Source organism: Astatotilapia calliptera, chromosome 23, assembly GCF_900246225.1.
Source record: "Astatotilapia calliptera chromosome 23, fAstCal1.2, whole genome shotgun sequence".
Taxonomy (NCBI): domain Eukaryota; kingdom Metazoa; phylum Chordata; class Actinopteri; order Cichliformes; family Cichlidae; genus Astatotilapia; species Astatotilapia calliptera.
Window position 1 is genome coordinate 29,967,353 of NC_039323.1, and position 12,123 is coordinate 29,979,475.

A 12,123-nucleotide genomic window follows, 5' to 3' on the forward strand; every position below is an offset into this window, starting at 1 on the left:
ACTCAGCACTGGAGTGCCTCAGGGCTGTGTTTTAAGCCCCCTGCTGTACTCACTGTACACTTATGACTGTGTAGCCACATCAGACACCACCTCCATTGTCAAGTTTGCTGACGACACTGCTGTTGTGGGCCTGATCTCTGACAACATCGAGACGGCCTACCTGGAGGAGATTAGGAACCTGGAGACCTGGTGCCAGGAGAATAACCTCCTCCTAAACATCAGCAAGACTAAGGAGCTGATCGTGGACTTCACTACAAAGCAGGCGAGGAATTACAAACCCCTCATCATCAGTGGCACGCCAGTGGAGAGAGTGGACAGTTTCCGATACCTGGGTGTCCACATCACTCAGGACCTGTCATGGTCCTGTCACATCAACTCCCTGGTTAAGAAAGCCCGTCAGCGTCTCTTCTTCCTCAGAAGACTTAGAAACTTCCATCTGCCACTGAAGGTGCTCAAGAACTTCTACTCCTGCACCATCAAGAGCGTCCTGACGGCAAACATCTGCACCTGGTTTGGGAACAGCACCAAGCAGGACAGACGAGATCTGCAAAGAGTGGTGCGCTCAGCCGAACGCATCATTCAATCAGAGCTCCCTGACCTGCTGTCCATCTACACCAAGCGGTGCAAGTCCAAAGCTAGGAAGACCTCTCCCATCCCAACAATGGAATCTTCTCACTGTTGAAGTCTGGGAAGCACTTCCGCTCCCTTAAGGCCAAAACAGAGAGAATGAGGAGGAGCTTCTTCCCCCAGGCTATTTGGGCCCTGAACCAGGTGTAGGACTGAACTCTCCCACACACATCACTATAAGACTGGACTCTCACACACATCACCACACGCACCACCACACATTTCCTGTAATCCTATAATTTATAATCTTTATAATCTCTTCTGCTATTTGCACATTCTTTACTGTAAATTCCTAAGTTAATTGGTAAATTTTATAGTAAACTGTAAATTGTAAATATTGTAAAACTTTTCTTCTGTCATTTAATGGTCGGGCATTGTACAGCTACAAGCATTTCACCCCCATGTCATACTGTGTATGGTTGTGTGTGTGTGTTGTTGAAAACACACAGTTCTTTGAATCTTTGGGCTGAAGGAAGGACAATACTCAGTGTATAAATGCTCAATCAACAATCATTTATTTCCATACAATTCAACAATAAGAGCATTACAACGTCCGGACGGGAGAGATGCTACCAGAGGGTCAGGCACATGTCTCAAAATGGTGACGGGTTGCTCAGCTTTTTATAGTCTCTAGTGGCCCCCAGCTAGTCGTAAAAGCCAAAACATCACATTTTTTCTCTGTTACAGCGCCTAAGTTATGACCTCGGCAGTTGTTTCTCTGCTTTCTGTAAGGTGGGGGTGTGGAATGTGGTCTGTCTATCTCCCCTGTCTTTAGACACAGAGTCTCCTGCTTACAACCTTCTCTTCATGATTCAACAATTAAGCATGTCAAGAAAACAGTGTAACACATTCCCAGCAGATCAAGGATACAGAGTGATGCACATTTATCCAATGGACTAATATGTGAATATGTTCTGTTAACTCAAAAGTATAATGAGAACTAAACTACATACAGCTCACACACTCTATTTTAAAGGGTATAATATGATCTACAGCAGTATTCTAATTCAACTACTTTGATTACATATATAAGGTAACATATAATAACAGAATAATCTAATAATTCCCCCTTTTGATCTCTGAAAGAGATCACTTACAACATGCACTCCAGGGTCGCAAGGTCCAAGTTTTCTTGATCCTGAGGCCCTCTGTCCCCCTTTAACGGGTGGACCATATGTGGGATGACCTCTGTGTTCATGCAGTTCAGATGCAAGCAAAGTTAGATTTACAACCATAACAGCAGTTACAGATGACACTCCCATCACTCCCCATTTTCCCACAGCTTTATTTTGGTGCTCCAGTTTTCCACTCCCATTTTAATGCCCCCTTATACCTTTCAAATGTACTTAGACTAGAACCTCTGTCTAAGGAGCTTTTAACCTTTATTTTTATTGCTGCAGCTACCAGTGTCTTCCAGTTGGGTGATTCTCAGCTTCTTTCTTCGTCCTCCGGGGTTAGACCACCCTTTAGTCATTGCACAGTTCTGGGGATTATTGCGATTTCAAACAAGGATCTGTGTGTTTTGGGGTCACCGCCGTGTCCCCCTTTTTGCCAAGAGCCTCTCGAACCTCGTTGGTCTGGTGTTCCTGGTTTTCGCCAACCCCTTCATGGTTATTGCTGTGTTTGTGGGATCCATCTTCTCCAGGAGCCCAAACGTCATGACACTTGACCCCAGTTGCTGTCTCGGCTGTCACTGTGTCTGACTCTGCTACGGAGGATCCTCGCATCTCTGTGACCTCGTCTGGTGTCTGTTCCTTTCTCTGTAAGAGACAGAAAACCAAAGCACCTCTCTTCCTAACCCTAATAATCTAATGTTCTTATCTACTGACCTTCTAGTGATTCAGAATTGGTCTAAAACATTCAGAATGTCCCAGGGACTTATTCTAATCATATCTTATGTGTGTGTAAGCATGTTTGCATTTCGCCCTCCGCACTCAAGGCATTTCTTACACTTTATCAGTCCGGACAGTCACGCCGAACGAAGCTTCTGACCTTCAAAAGGCCGAGTGCCAACTCGTTATAAGCACATTTGCAAGGTGTGTCTGAAAATTATTGAAACCCCTCTTTTTAACAAAAGACAAAAAATTAACAAATCTTCTAAACGCTATTCAGTTCATTTCAATGAGTAATGATTAAACATGAAAGTGATAGTTTATGCTTTTTCACTGATTCTCTAAAAGGTCCGTCTTCTCGGACCGCTATTAGCTTAAGCTTTACCATTCCTAAATTATTAAAGACACAAATGAAGTTATAAAATGTTCAAATAATCCTGGTTTGATGTTAAAGCTCAACCTTCCCTCCCTTTTTTGACACATTCCAATGTGTCAAATCAACGGAGCTAGAACATTCAAAAAAGTTAGGCAGCTACAAAGTTTCCCAGACTCTTAAGGTGATCCGCGTGTAACGTTCTGACTCAGGTATTTAATATTTTAATAAATCTCGTTTAATTAACTGCCACTATTTAAACTAAACTTAAAGACATAATTTAAGAAAAGATCACAAAGAATAACATGATATCAGTGTTTTGTAAGCGCGTGCGGCCTTCTATGCTCGAAGCCTTTTCCCTCAATAGATCAGTCAGACATTCGCGCTGACTGTAGCTTTTAACCCTTATTAACTTGAGCACAACTCTACAATGAGCAACAAGTTGCAATATGTATAAAAACGATCATGGTTACACCTGCAATGAAAACCATCACTGGCGTCTGACAGGGTGGTGCTGCATACTCTTCCTTTAATGTCACTATTTTCACCCTGTTAATTAGAGTGTTTAAACCTGAAGTCGACTACGTCCACAACAAGTCAATACAGCTGTAAATGTGGCCAATTATCAATCTATTACCAATCAATAACAACAGATAACTTCTATTTTATGCATACTTTTAATCAACCACTCACCCAGAGGATCTCCAATCCCAGCAAGTTCCTTCTCCTCCTTTAATGAGTCTGTCCTCCTTCCACGCCCTGGTAACCGGTCCATCCAGAGCCATATGATCTCAAATATACATACGACAAGCCAAACCACACCTTGGTCACACCAACCCCTTTCCACCCCCAAGATGTCCAATGCCATCCTAGTATGGACTGTCAAATGTGGCTTTAACGCTGACTGTTCTGACAATCCATTTTATAACGTTCCTGGTCAGATTTGCCAATCTCTGCACCAGAGTTTTAAACGTTTCGCCATTTTCATTAGGTTTTATCTTTTATTTAGTTTCGACTCCAGATTTTCAATTTTTTGCCAGTTGTAATTAGTTTTTACCAATTCTTTGCTAGTTTAGTCTAGTTTTTATTTTCTGAAAATCCTTAGTTTCAATTTAGTTCTATTTGTGTTTTGCAAAAGTTAAGTGTAACAAAATCTCCGTTCCATCATATCAGTCATGCTCTTCTAATTATCCTTGGGTGTTGAGACTAATAACTATTAACTCTTGCCGCACCGTGTGTTCCTAATTTTGGTTCAAGTGAATTGATAACCTTTTGAAGGCGATTGTTTCACACCTTTATTTAGATGTCCCAGTCCTGTTGTCTCGGGATACATCACGCTGCCTTATCTGGGGTTAGCTGTTTTCTGGGGATGCGGGTTGAGTGGGTGAGCTCTTCAAGGAGGGGGAGTGTGCTCCCCCTGATGAGGTCTTCTAGGTAAGCTAGGTTAACCTTCTTGTGTGGGCTTTTCAAGTGCACTTTAAGGTTAGTGGGACTTTTAGTTTTATAAATGTCCCTCATGTCCCCCTGATGACCCAGTATTTCATTTTTGCACACTGTAGTACACATTTTAGTTTTTGCTTGTAGCTCGCATACTCTACTTGCCACTCCTCTAAGTCCTGATGTTTCTTAGAGGGGACAACAGTACCTTTAAAATTATATCACACGTGTGGGGGTGTGGCCTTGCCAATTGTTTTGCCCACCTTTTCAAAATGGCTGGCGTGCCCACAAGCATATTTCATGGAAAAAGAAAGGTAAGCTTGATATTTACATTTAAAATGTTTTGTTAAACTCAGATTTTTATTTTATTCTTTTTGCAAGTACCCCTCCTCGGTGGCGAGAAACTGTTGGTGTGGTCAAGTGGGTGCTCTAGAAACAAACGCTCAGGACAGAACAGTTGTGAGTGCTGTATCTCAGCTGTTGCATGTAAGATCTTTGCTGGAGATTCCCACATTTCTTAAACAAACAAACAAACAAACAAACATGACTTTCAAACAGTTCATCTTTTGTAAATTAGGGCAGGATTATTTTCAAAAAACAGCCTTGATAAAAATATCAGGCCACTATAAAATGTCTTATGTTTATGTTTTCATCCCACCTATATTTTGCAAGTCATTATGACAAATTACAAAAAGCAGTTTTTAGGCATTGATTTAAGGGAAGAAGCTTTTGAAATCCACAATGCCCTATCACCAGTGGTCTCAAACTCTGGTCGTTAAGGCCTGGTGTCCAGAAACTTTTCTATGTGTCCCTGTTACAACACACCTGAATAACATTAGTAGGTCATTAGCAAAACTCTACAGAACCTGACTGCATGCTGAGGTGGTAATTCAGCCATTTGATTCATGTTATAGCAGCTCATGAGTGAATGGACATGATGCAATGACAGTACTTTTAGAAGTACATTTTTCCAAACACTTAAATTACTTAAATTTGAGTAGTCTTCGGGGATGCCACTTCAACACAGTCAAATTCTATACTCTCACTAATGACCTACAAATGTTATTCAGGTGTTTTGTAACAGGGACACGTGGAAAAGCTTCAGGACACCGGCACTTGAAGAGTGGAGTTTGAGACCCCTGTCCTATGTAAATATTTAATTGTCCCTAAACTGCTAGTCGTGAGCTGCTCTAATGTGAAACAAACACATATAGTTCTGTAAAGGTTTACAAAGAGACTACTAAGGATCTGGAGACCTCAGAAAACAGAAACCCTCCCAGATGTTTTTGCCTGTTCAGCTACAACAAGTTGCCTAATAATATCTCGATGATAACCAAGAGCTGTGCTGACTAACTGCACTAAACTGAATCATCTATAGTGAGAGAAAAACACCAGCATTAAAGTCAAACAAGGTGCTGTTACTGTGATGTCCCAGAGTTCCTTTACTACTTCAGGACCTACATCAACTCATCAGGTCCTGGGCTTAAGTTTAATCACACTTAGGATCTGAAGCACACAAGCAAGTCCAATTGAATGAATGAAACAAAACACATGGTGTAAACGAATCAGTCTGGACTTTAATGAAATTAAGATTCTTGGTATGACTTGAAAACCCTATCCATCCATCCATCCATCCATCCATTCGCTTCCGCTTATCCTTTTCAGGGGGCACTGGAGCCTATCCCAGCTGTCATAGGGCGAGAGGCAGGGTACACCCTGGACAGGTCGCCAGTCTGTCGCAGGGCCAACACACAGGGACAGACAACCATTCGCACTCACATTCATTCGCAGATACACACCTAGTGACAATTTGGATTATCCAATTAACCTATCCCCACAAGCTGCATGTCTTTGGACGGTGGGAGGAAGCCGGAGTACCCGGAGGTAGGGCTGCTCGATTATGGCAAAAATGATAATCACGATTATTTTCACTGAAATTGAGATCTCGATTATTTGACGATATTTATTTAACCCTTTAAGACCTACTATAGAACCAAGTCCGCCAGAGCTTATATTATTTTTTTACATGTTGTAGTGCCATTTGTGGGAGCATTTCAAGTTGCTATACAACTGTTATAGCCCATATTTTAATAATATGTATGCATTAAGTCCATAGTAACTACATTAATTGCAAAAAAGTGCAATAAACTACAAAAAAATTGAAAATTGTTTTTGTTTTTTAACATATATTTCTACTTGGAGAAATTTAAGAGGTTTATCCCTCAAAACTTTAAATACAAAAAAGTTGCAAAAAATAGTTTACAACAACAGGAAATTTATTCAGTGTCTTCATAGTTTTATTTTGGAGATACAGCAATTTTTATATACTGCAGGAAAAACAAAAACAATCCTATGATGCAAATTTGCAAAGAAAACAGCAGGTGCATCAAAATAAACTATTTCCAGCAGTGCAATTCGAGTTCTAAGCATCCCAGCAACTATTCAGAAAAGTCAAACATGACCAGTATAGGCTTTTAAGGCCTACAAGTAAAAAAAAACTACATTTTCCGCGAAAATGACATCACTTCCGGTTTCGGGCAGGAAATGGCGGACATGTGATAGTTAGCGGTCTGTTTCAATGTGCGAAGTGTTACGAACAGCTGATCAGATCGGCAAAGCGTGTTTCTGGAATATTATGTTTTTGTTCCTGCAAGCGCTTTTTATGCAATTTATGTGGAAGGAAACCGTGACCGAGGACAAGCTGATGGCATAAGATGTAAGTTTCATATGCAAAACAAATTATTGCGCTAGCTTACACGGTTCAGGTTCTACAGGGATTTAAAAAGTTACACAAAACAGAGCGTGCTGCTCTGACCGGCTTTAAAGGGTTAACAATAACAATGTATTGAATAATGACTTTAAAAAATAATATAAAATAGTGTGCAACACCACTGAAGTTTTTTTTTTTTTTTTACCTCTCTTTTCAACCAACGGCAGTCACTCTCCAAATAACTTCTGCTTAGCTTTCCGAGCTTCCCTCGGGTCCTCTTAATCAGCGGTCTCAACCTTTTTTGCGCCACGGACCGGTTTATGCCCGACAATATTTTCACGGACCGGCCTTTAAGGTCTCGCGGATAAATGAGGGAGGGGCTAATAATCGGCTCAGTCATTTTTAATGATCGTTGAAAGCCCAGATCGTAATCGTGATTAAAATTCGATTAATTGAGCAGCCCTACCCGGAGGGAACCCACGCAAACACCGGGAGAACATGCAAACTCCACACAGAAAGACCCCGGCCTGATGTTGGAATTCAACTCAGGACCTTCTTGCTGTGCGGCAACAGTGCTAACCACCGTGGTACTTGGTATGACTTGAAAAACCCTATATTGGGCCTTAATTAAGACTTTTTTCTTTTCTTTTTTTGCCTGTCCTGTTTGGATCTAATTATGAAAATTCTGAAATTATAGTGGACCAAAATCAACCAGTGATGTAAACCAGTCATTACCAGTTACTGTAAATGCTTGATGGTAATTGTTGCTATCAGGGCTTCCACAGCTGGGTATTAGAGACCAACATGTTTTTACATTAGACCAGGTTGTTCTGGTTCAAAAATGAAATCATCACTTTAAAACTGCTTTTTGTATTTATCCAGGTCATCCTTGTTAGATGATTTGAAACATGTGAAAAAAAGCATAAACAAAATAAATCTGCAAAGAAGAAAGACCTTTCTCAGCACTGTACCTCAGACAAAACCTTTACTTACCAGACTTGCGACGATCAGATCAGTATCCTAGAGAAAGGAAACAACACATCAGATCACTGTTTAATGACTTACACTGTTGAACCTCTTCGCACACAATCCAATTTACTGTGACATGAAATAACTAGTAAGATCCTCAATTTCTTCAAGCCTTTATGAACTCACTGTAGTCTAAAGAGGACAAACTTTAGTTACAGAGTCTCACATGACGATAACATGTGTAATAAAGGCATGCATACTACAGAAGTGCAAAGAAGAGGCACCAATATTTGTTGGTACAGATTATGGCTTTTTAGCTCCATCATTTTCTATCACAAGTCAGTGCTTAATAAAGTGTGAAAAAACCACAACTGTTAGAATCAACAGAAAACCTCACCAGGTTTTAGTTCTGATCTGAATATGTAAATCCTAAAATACATGTAAATTCTGACATGTTATAGTAACAACAGTGGCACACCATTTTTGCAATTAATTTCTTAAAAATTATAATAAAGAGTCCTTCCATTGTACCTGTTGGCAGGAATCTTTTTGTATTTTGCAATATTTCCCTTTTATATAAAATTTTCAAACACATTGTATCAAGCAAATTATTAAGAAACTGATTTAAACTTATTGTATATAAATTACACACAGGCTTTAACATACACAACATTGCCTACTCACAACTCTGGTCCTCTGAGTTTTTTATTATTGCTTAAATGTTTAACCTACCACTTCTGTTCACTCAGGCAAAAATACTTCTATAGTGGTCTGACTTTAATGTAATACATAAGCAGAATATGAGTGAAGATATAAAGCAACAACTGTGGTGCTCTTAAGTGTTTAAGCTAGGGCTGCTCAATTAATCGAATTTTAATCACGATTACGATCTGGGCTTTCAACGATCATTAAAAATGACTGAGCCGATTATTAGCCCCTCCATCATTTATCCGCGAGACCTTAAAGGCCGGTCCGTGAAAATATTGTCGGGCATAAACCGGTCCGTGGCTCAAAAAAGGTTGGAGACCGCTGATTAAGAGGACCCGAGGGAAGCTCGGAAAGCTAAGCAGAAGTTATTTGGAGAGTGACTGCCGTTGGTTGAAAAGAGTTTAAAAAAAAAAACTTCAGTGGTGTTGCACACTATTTTATATTATTTTTTAAAAGTCATTGTTAACCCTTTAAAGCCGGTCAGAGCAGCACGCTCCGTTTTGCGTAACTATTTTTAAATCCCTGTAGAACCTGAACCGTGTAAGCTAGCGCAATCATTTGTTTTGCATATGAAACCGGAGGAGTTGTACTTACATCTGATGCCATCAGCTTGTCCTCGGTCACGGTTTCGTTCCACATATAGCTTTGCAAAAATTGCATAAAAAGCGCTTGGAGGAACAAAAACATAATATTCCAGAAACACGCTTCGCCGTTCCTATCAGCTGTTCGTAACACTTCCCACAGTGAAATGATGCACATGCTGTTTTCTTTGCAAATTTGCATCATAGGATTGTTTTTTGTTTTTCCTGCAGTATATAAAAATTGCTGTATCTCCAAAATAAAACTATGAAGACACTCAAAATAAATTTCCTGTGGTGGGAAACTATTTTTTGCAACTTTTTTTGTATTTAAAGTTTTGAGGGATAAACCTCTTAAACTTCTCCAAGTAGAAATATATGTAAACAAAACAAAAGCGATTTTCAAATTTTTTTTTGTAGTTTATTGCACTTTTTTGCAATTTATGTAATTACTATGGACTTAATGCATACATATTATTAAAATATGGGCTATAACAGTTGTATTGATGTATAGCAACTTGAAATGCTCCCACAAATGGCACTACAGCATGTAAAAAAAATAAATAAAAATAATATAAGCTCTGGTGGACTTGGTTCTATAGTAGGTCTTAAAGGGTTAAATAAATATCGTCAAATAATCGTGATCTCAATTTCAGTGAAAATAATCGTGATTATCATTTTTGCCATAATCGAGCAGCCCTAGTTTAAGCTACCACTTACACTAACTCACCTAAAATGCGTTCATAGTTATGTCTGCTACGTAAATCCACAAACAAACGGAGAACACAAACAACTGTATAAAAACAGTTGTTTGTGTTCAAACATAAAAATCAGACACAAATGGCCTGTTAAACTTCAGGGACAGTCAGAGGTCATGTGTGGGGCCTTTGCTGCTACAAGGTATAAATTCTGACCATTTGATTTTGCCCATAAATAAATGGTAATGTCACAAAAACCAAAGTACGTTAGGTAAGTTGCTAAACATGTTACACAGTGACAATGTCATATTACTGCAGTTACAATTGCTGCTTACTTACCAGCAAACGCAAAACCAAAGTTCTGTTTCACTCTGTAACAAAAAGAACAAAAATACAGAATCAGACAACTAAAATCAGCATCAGAGTCAATACTGCATCACAATCTGTAGTGAAAAAAAAAATCAGTTAAATTCTTTGTTTACAACAGCTTTACTATAAACACCCCACCTTCTCTTTCTGCACCTTATTAAAGATTTCTGTCTTTATTAAGGTGATGTGTCGTTTTATCCATCTGCAATAAGCCACAGAAATTCCTCATTAACGTAAAGCTCTAATACTTTGGTGCTATTACATAACACATCAGATACCACAAGCAAGGATTTGCTCGCACTGCACACTTGATCAAATGATAACATCACAGTTTCAAAGCATGCAACAATCACAAATAATACTTGATACTATAAATGCTTGATGGTAGTTCTTCGTATCAGGGCTTCCACAGCTGGGTATTGGAGACCAGCATGTTCTCACATTAGAACAGATAGCTCTGGTTTGGTTTTCTCTGCTTCATACTTGAAATCATCACTTTAAAATGCTTTTTTGTATTTATTCATATCATCCCTGTTAGATGATTTGAAACATGTGACAAAAAAGCATAAACAAAATAAATCTGCAAAGAAGAAAGACCTTTCTCAGCACTGTACCTCAGACAAAATGAACTCACTTTAGTCTAAAGAGGGCAACATTTAATTGCAGAGTCTCAAATGGCCTTAACATGTGTAATAAAAACAATAATTACTACAGAAATGCTTTGATAAGCCTTTAAAATTAAAATTAGACATAAATGGCCTATTAAACTTCAGGGACATTTTTAGGGACACTCAGAGATCTAGTGGGGGGGGCTTTACTTCTTATAAATCCTAAATGTGTTTTTGCCCATGAGCAAATGGCAAGATATCACAGAAAGCCAAACTATTGTATATAAATTGCTAAACATGTTACACAATCCCAATTTCATATTGCTTCAGTTACTCACTGTTTACTTACCAGCAAAGGCAAAACCAAGCTTCTAGTTCACTCTGTGTAACAAAAGACAAAGAGCAAAACTACAGGATCAGAAAACTCAAATCAGCATCAATACTGCATCACTCTCTGTTGTCAAAAAGATTCACTAAACTTCTTTGTTTACTACAGCTGGAATACAAACAACAACTCTCCTCTGTTTTCTTTGGTCTACCTCTCATTTAAGATTGCAATAACACTCATACATGAAAAACTGCACGGTGTATATTTTTAAGGCTTTAATATTTGAGGTGGTCTGCATTCAAATTCTACTTCCTAAAATATTACCAACTGCACATAGTATCATAGTAAATATGCTGTTATTTTAAAATAAATATCTATATACCATATTAATAATAATAATATACTGACATATTTTATTAATGTGAAGGTGGGCTGTTGTTTATTTCATTAATTTTCCACAAAGTGAGAATTTAAACTGTGCTGCAGATTTAGGTTGGCACAAACAAGCCTTTGTTAAACAGTTCTTAAAAATTAAAGTCTACAAATTAGGAGTTCTTATTATTCTTGGGCTATGTCCACATGTACACAGGTACTTTTGAAAATGGACATTTTTCTATCCGTTTGCACCTTTCGTCCACACTTAAACGGCGTTTTCGGTCACTGAAAAACTAAAAACGCTTGCCAGGATATTTTTGAAAACTCCGTTTTTGCATTTATGTGTGGACAGGGACACGGAGAAAACGCAGCGCCTTTTTTGCCGTCACACTGTGCGCAACGTTATTGTTTCAGTGAAATGCATTTCTACAATACGGTTACTGTTAATTGTTCTCTCTGCAGTGTTTAAATGCTTACATATACACACACAGTTACTGTCCCCCCACACATA

The 12,123-nt window shown here is 38.8% G+C and overlaps 1 long non-coding RNA gene across 1 annotated transcript; it reads right to left on the reverse strand.

Annotated features, from left to right (window-relative positions):
• Positions 1-7,533: 7,533 nt before the first annotated feature.
• Positions 7,534-11,895, reverse strand: LOC113016335 (uncharacterized). Its single transcript, XR_003271212.1, has 3 exons — positions 11,259-11,895; positions 10,272-10,303; positions 7,534-7,999 (listed from the first exon to the last, which is right to left on the reverse strand). It is a non-coding gene; the product is annotated as an uncharacterized LOC113016335 (long non-coding RNA).
• Between the last annotated feature and the right edge of the window lie 228 nt (positions 11,896-12,123).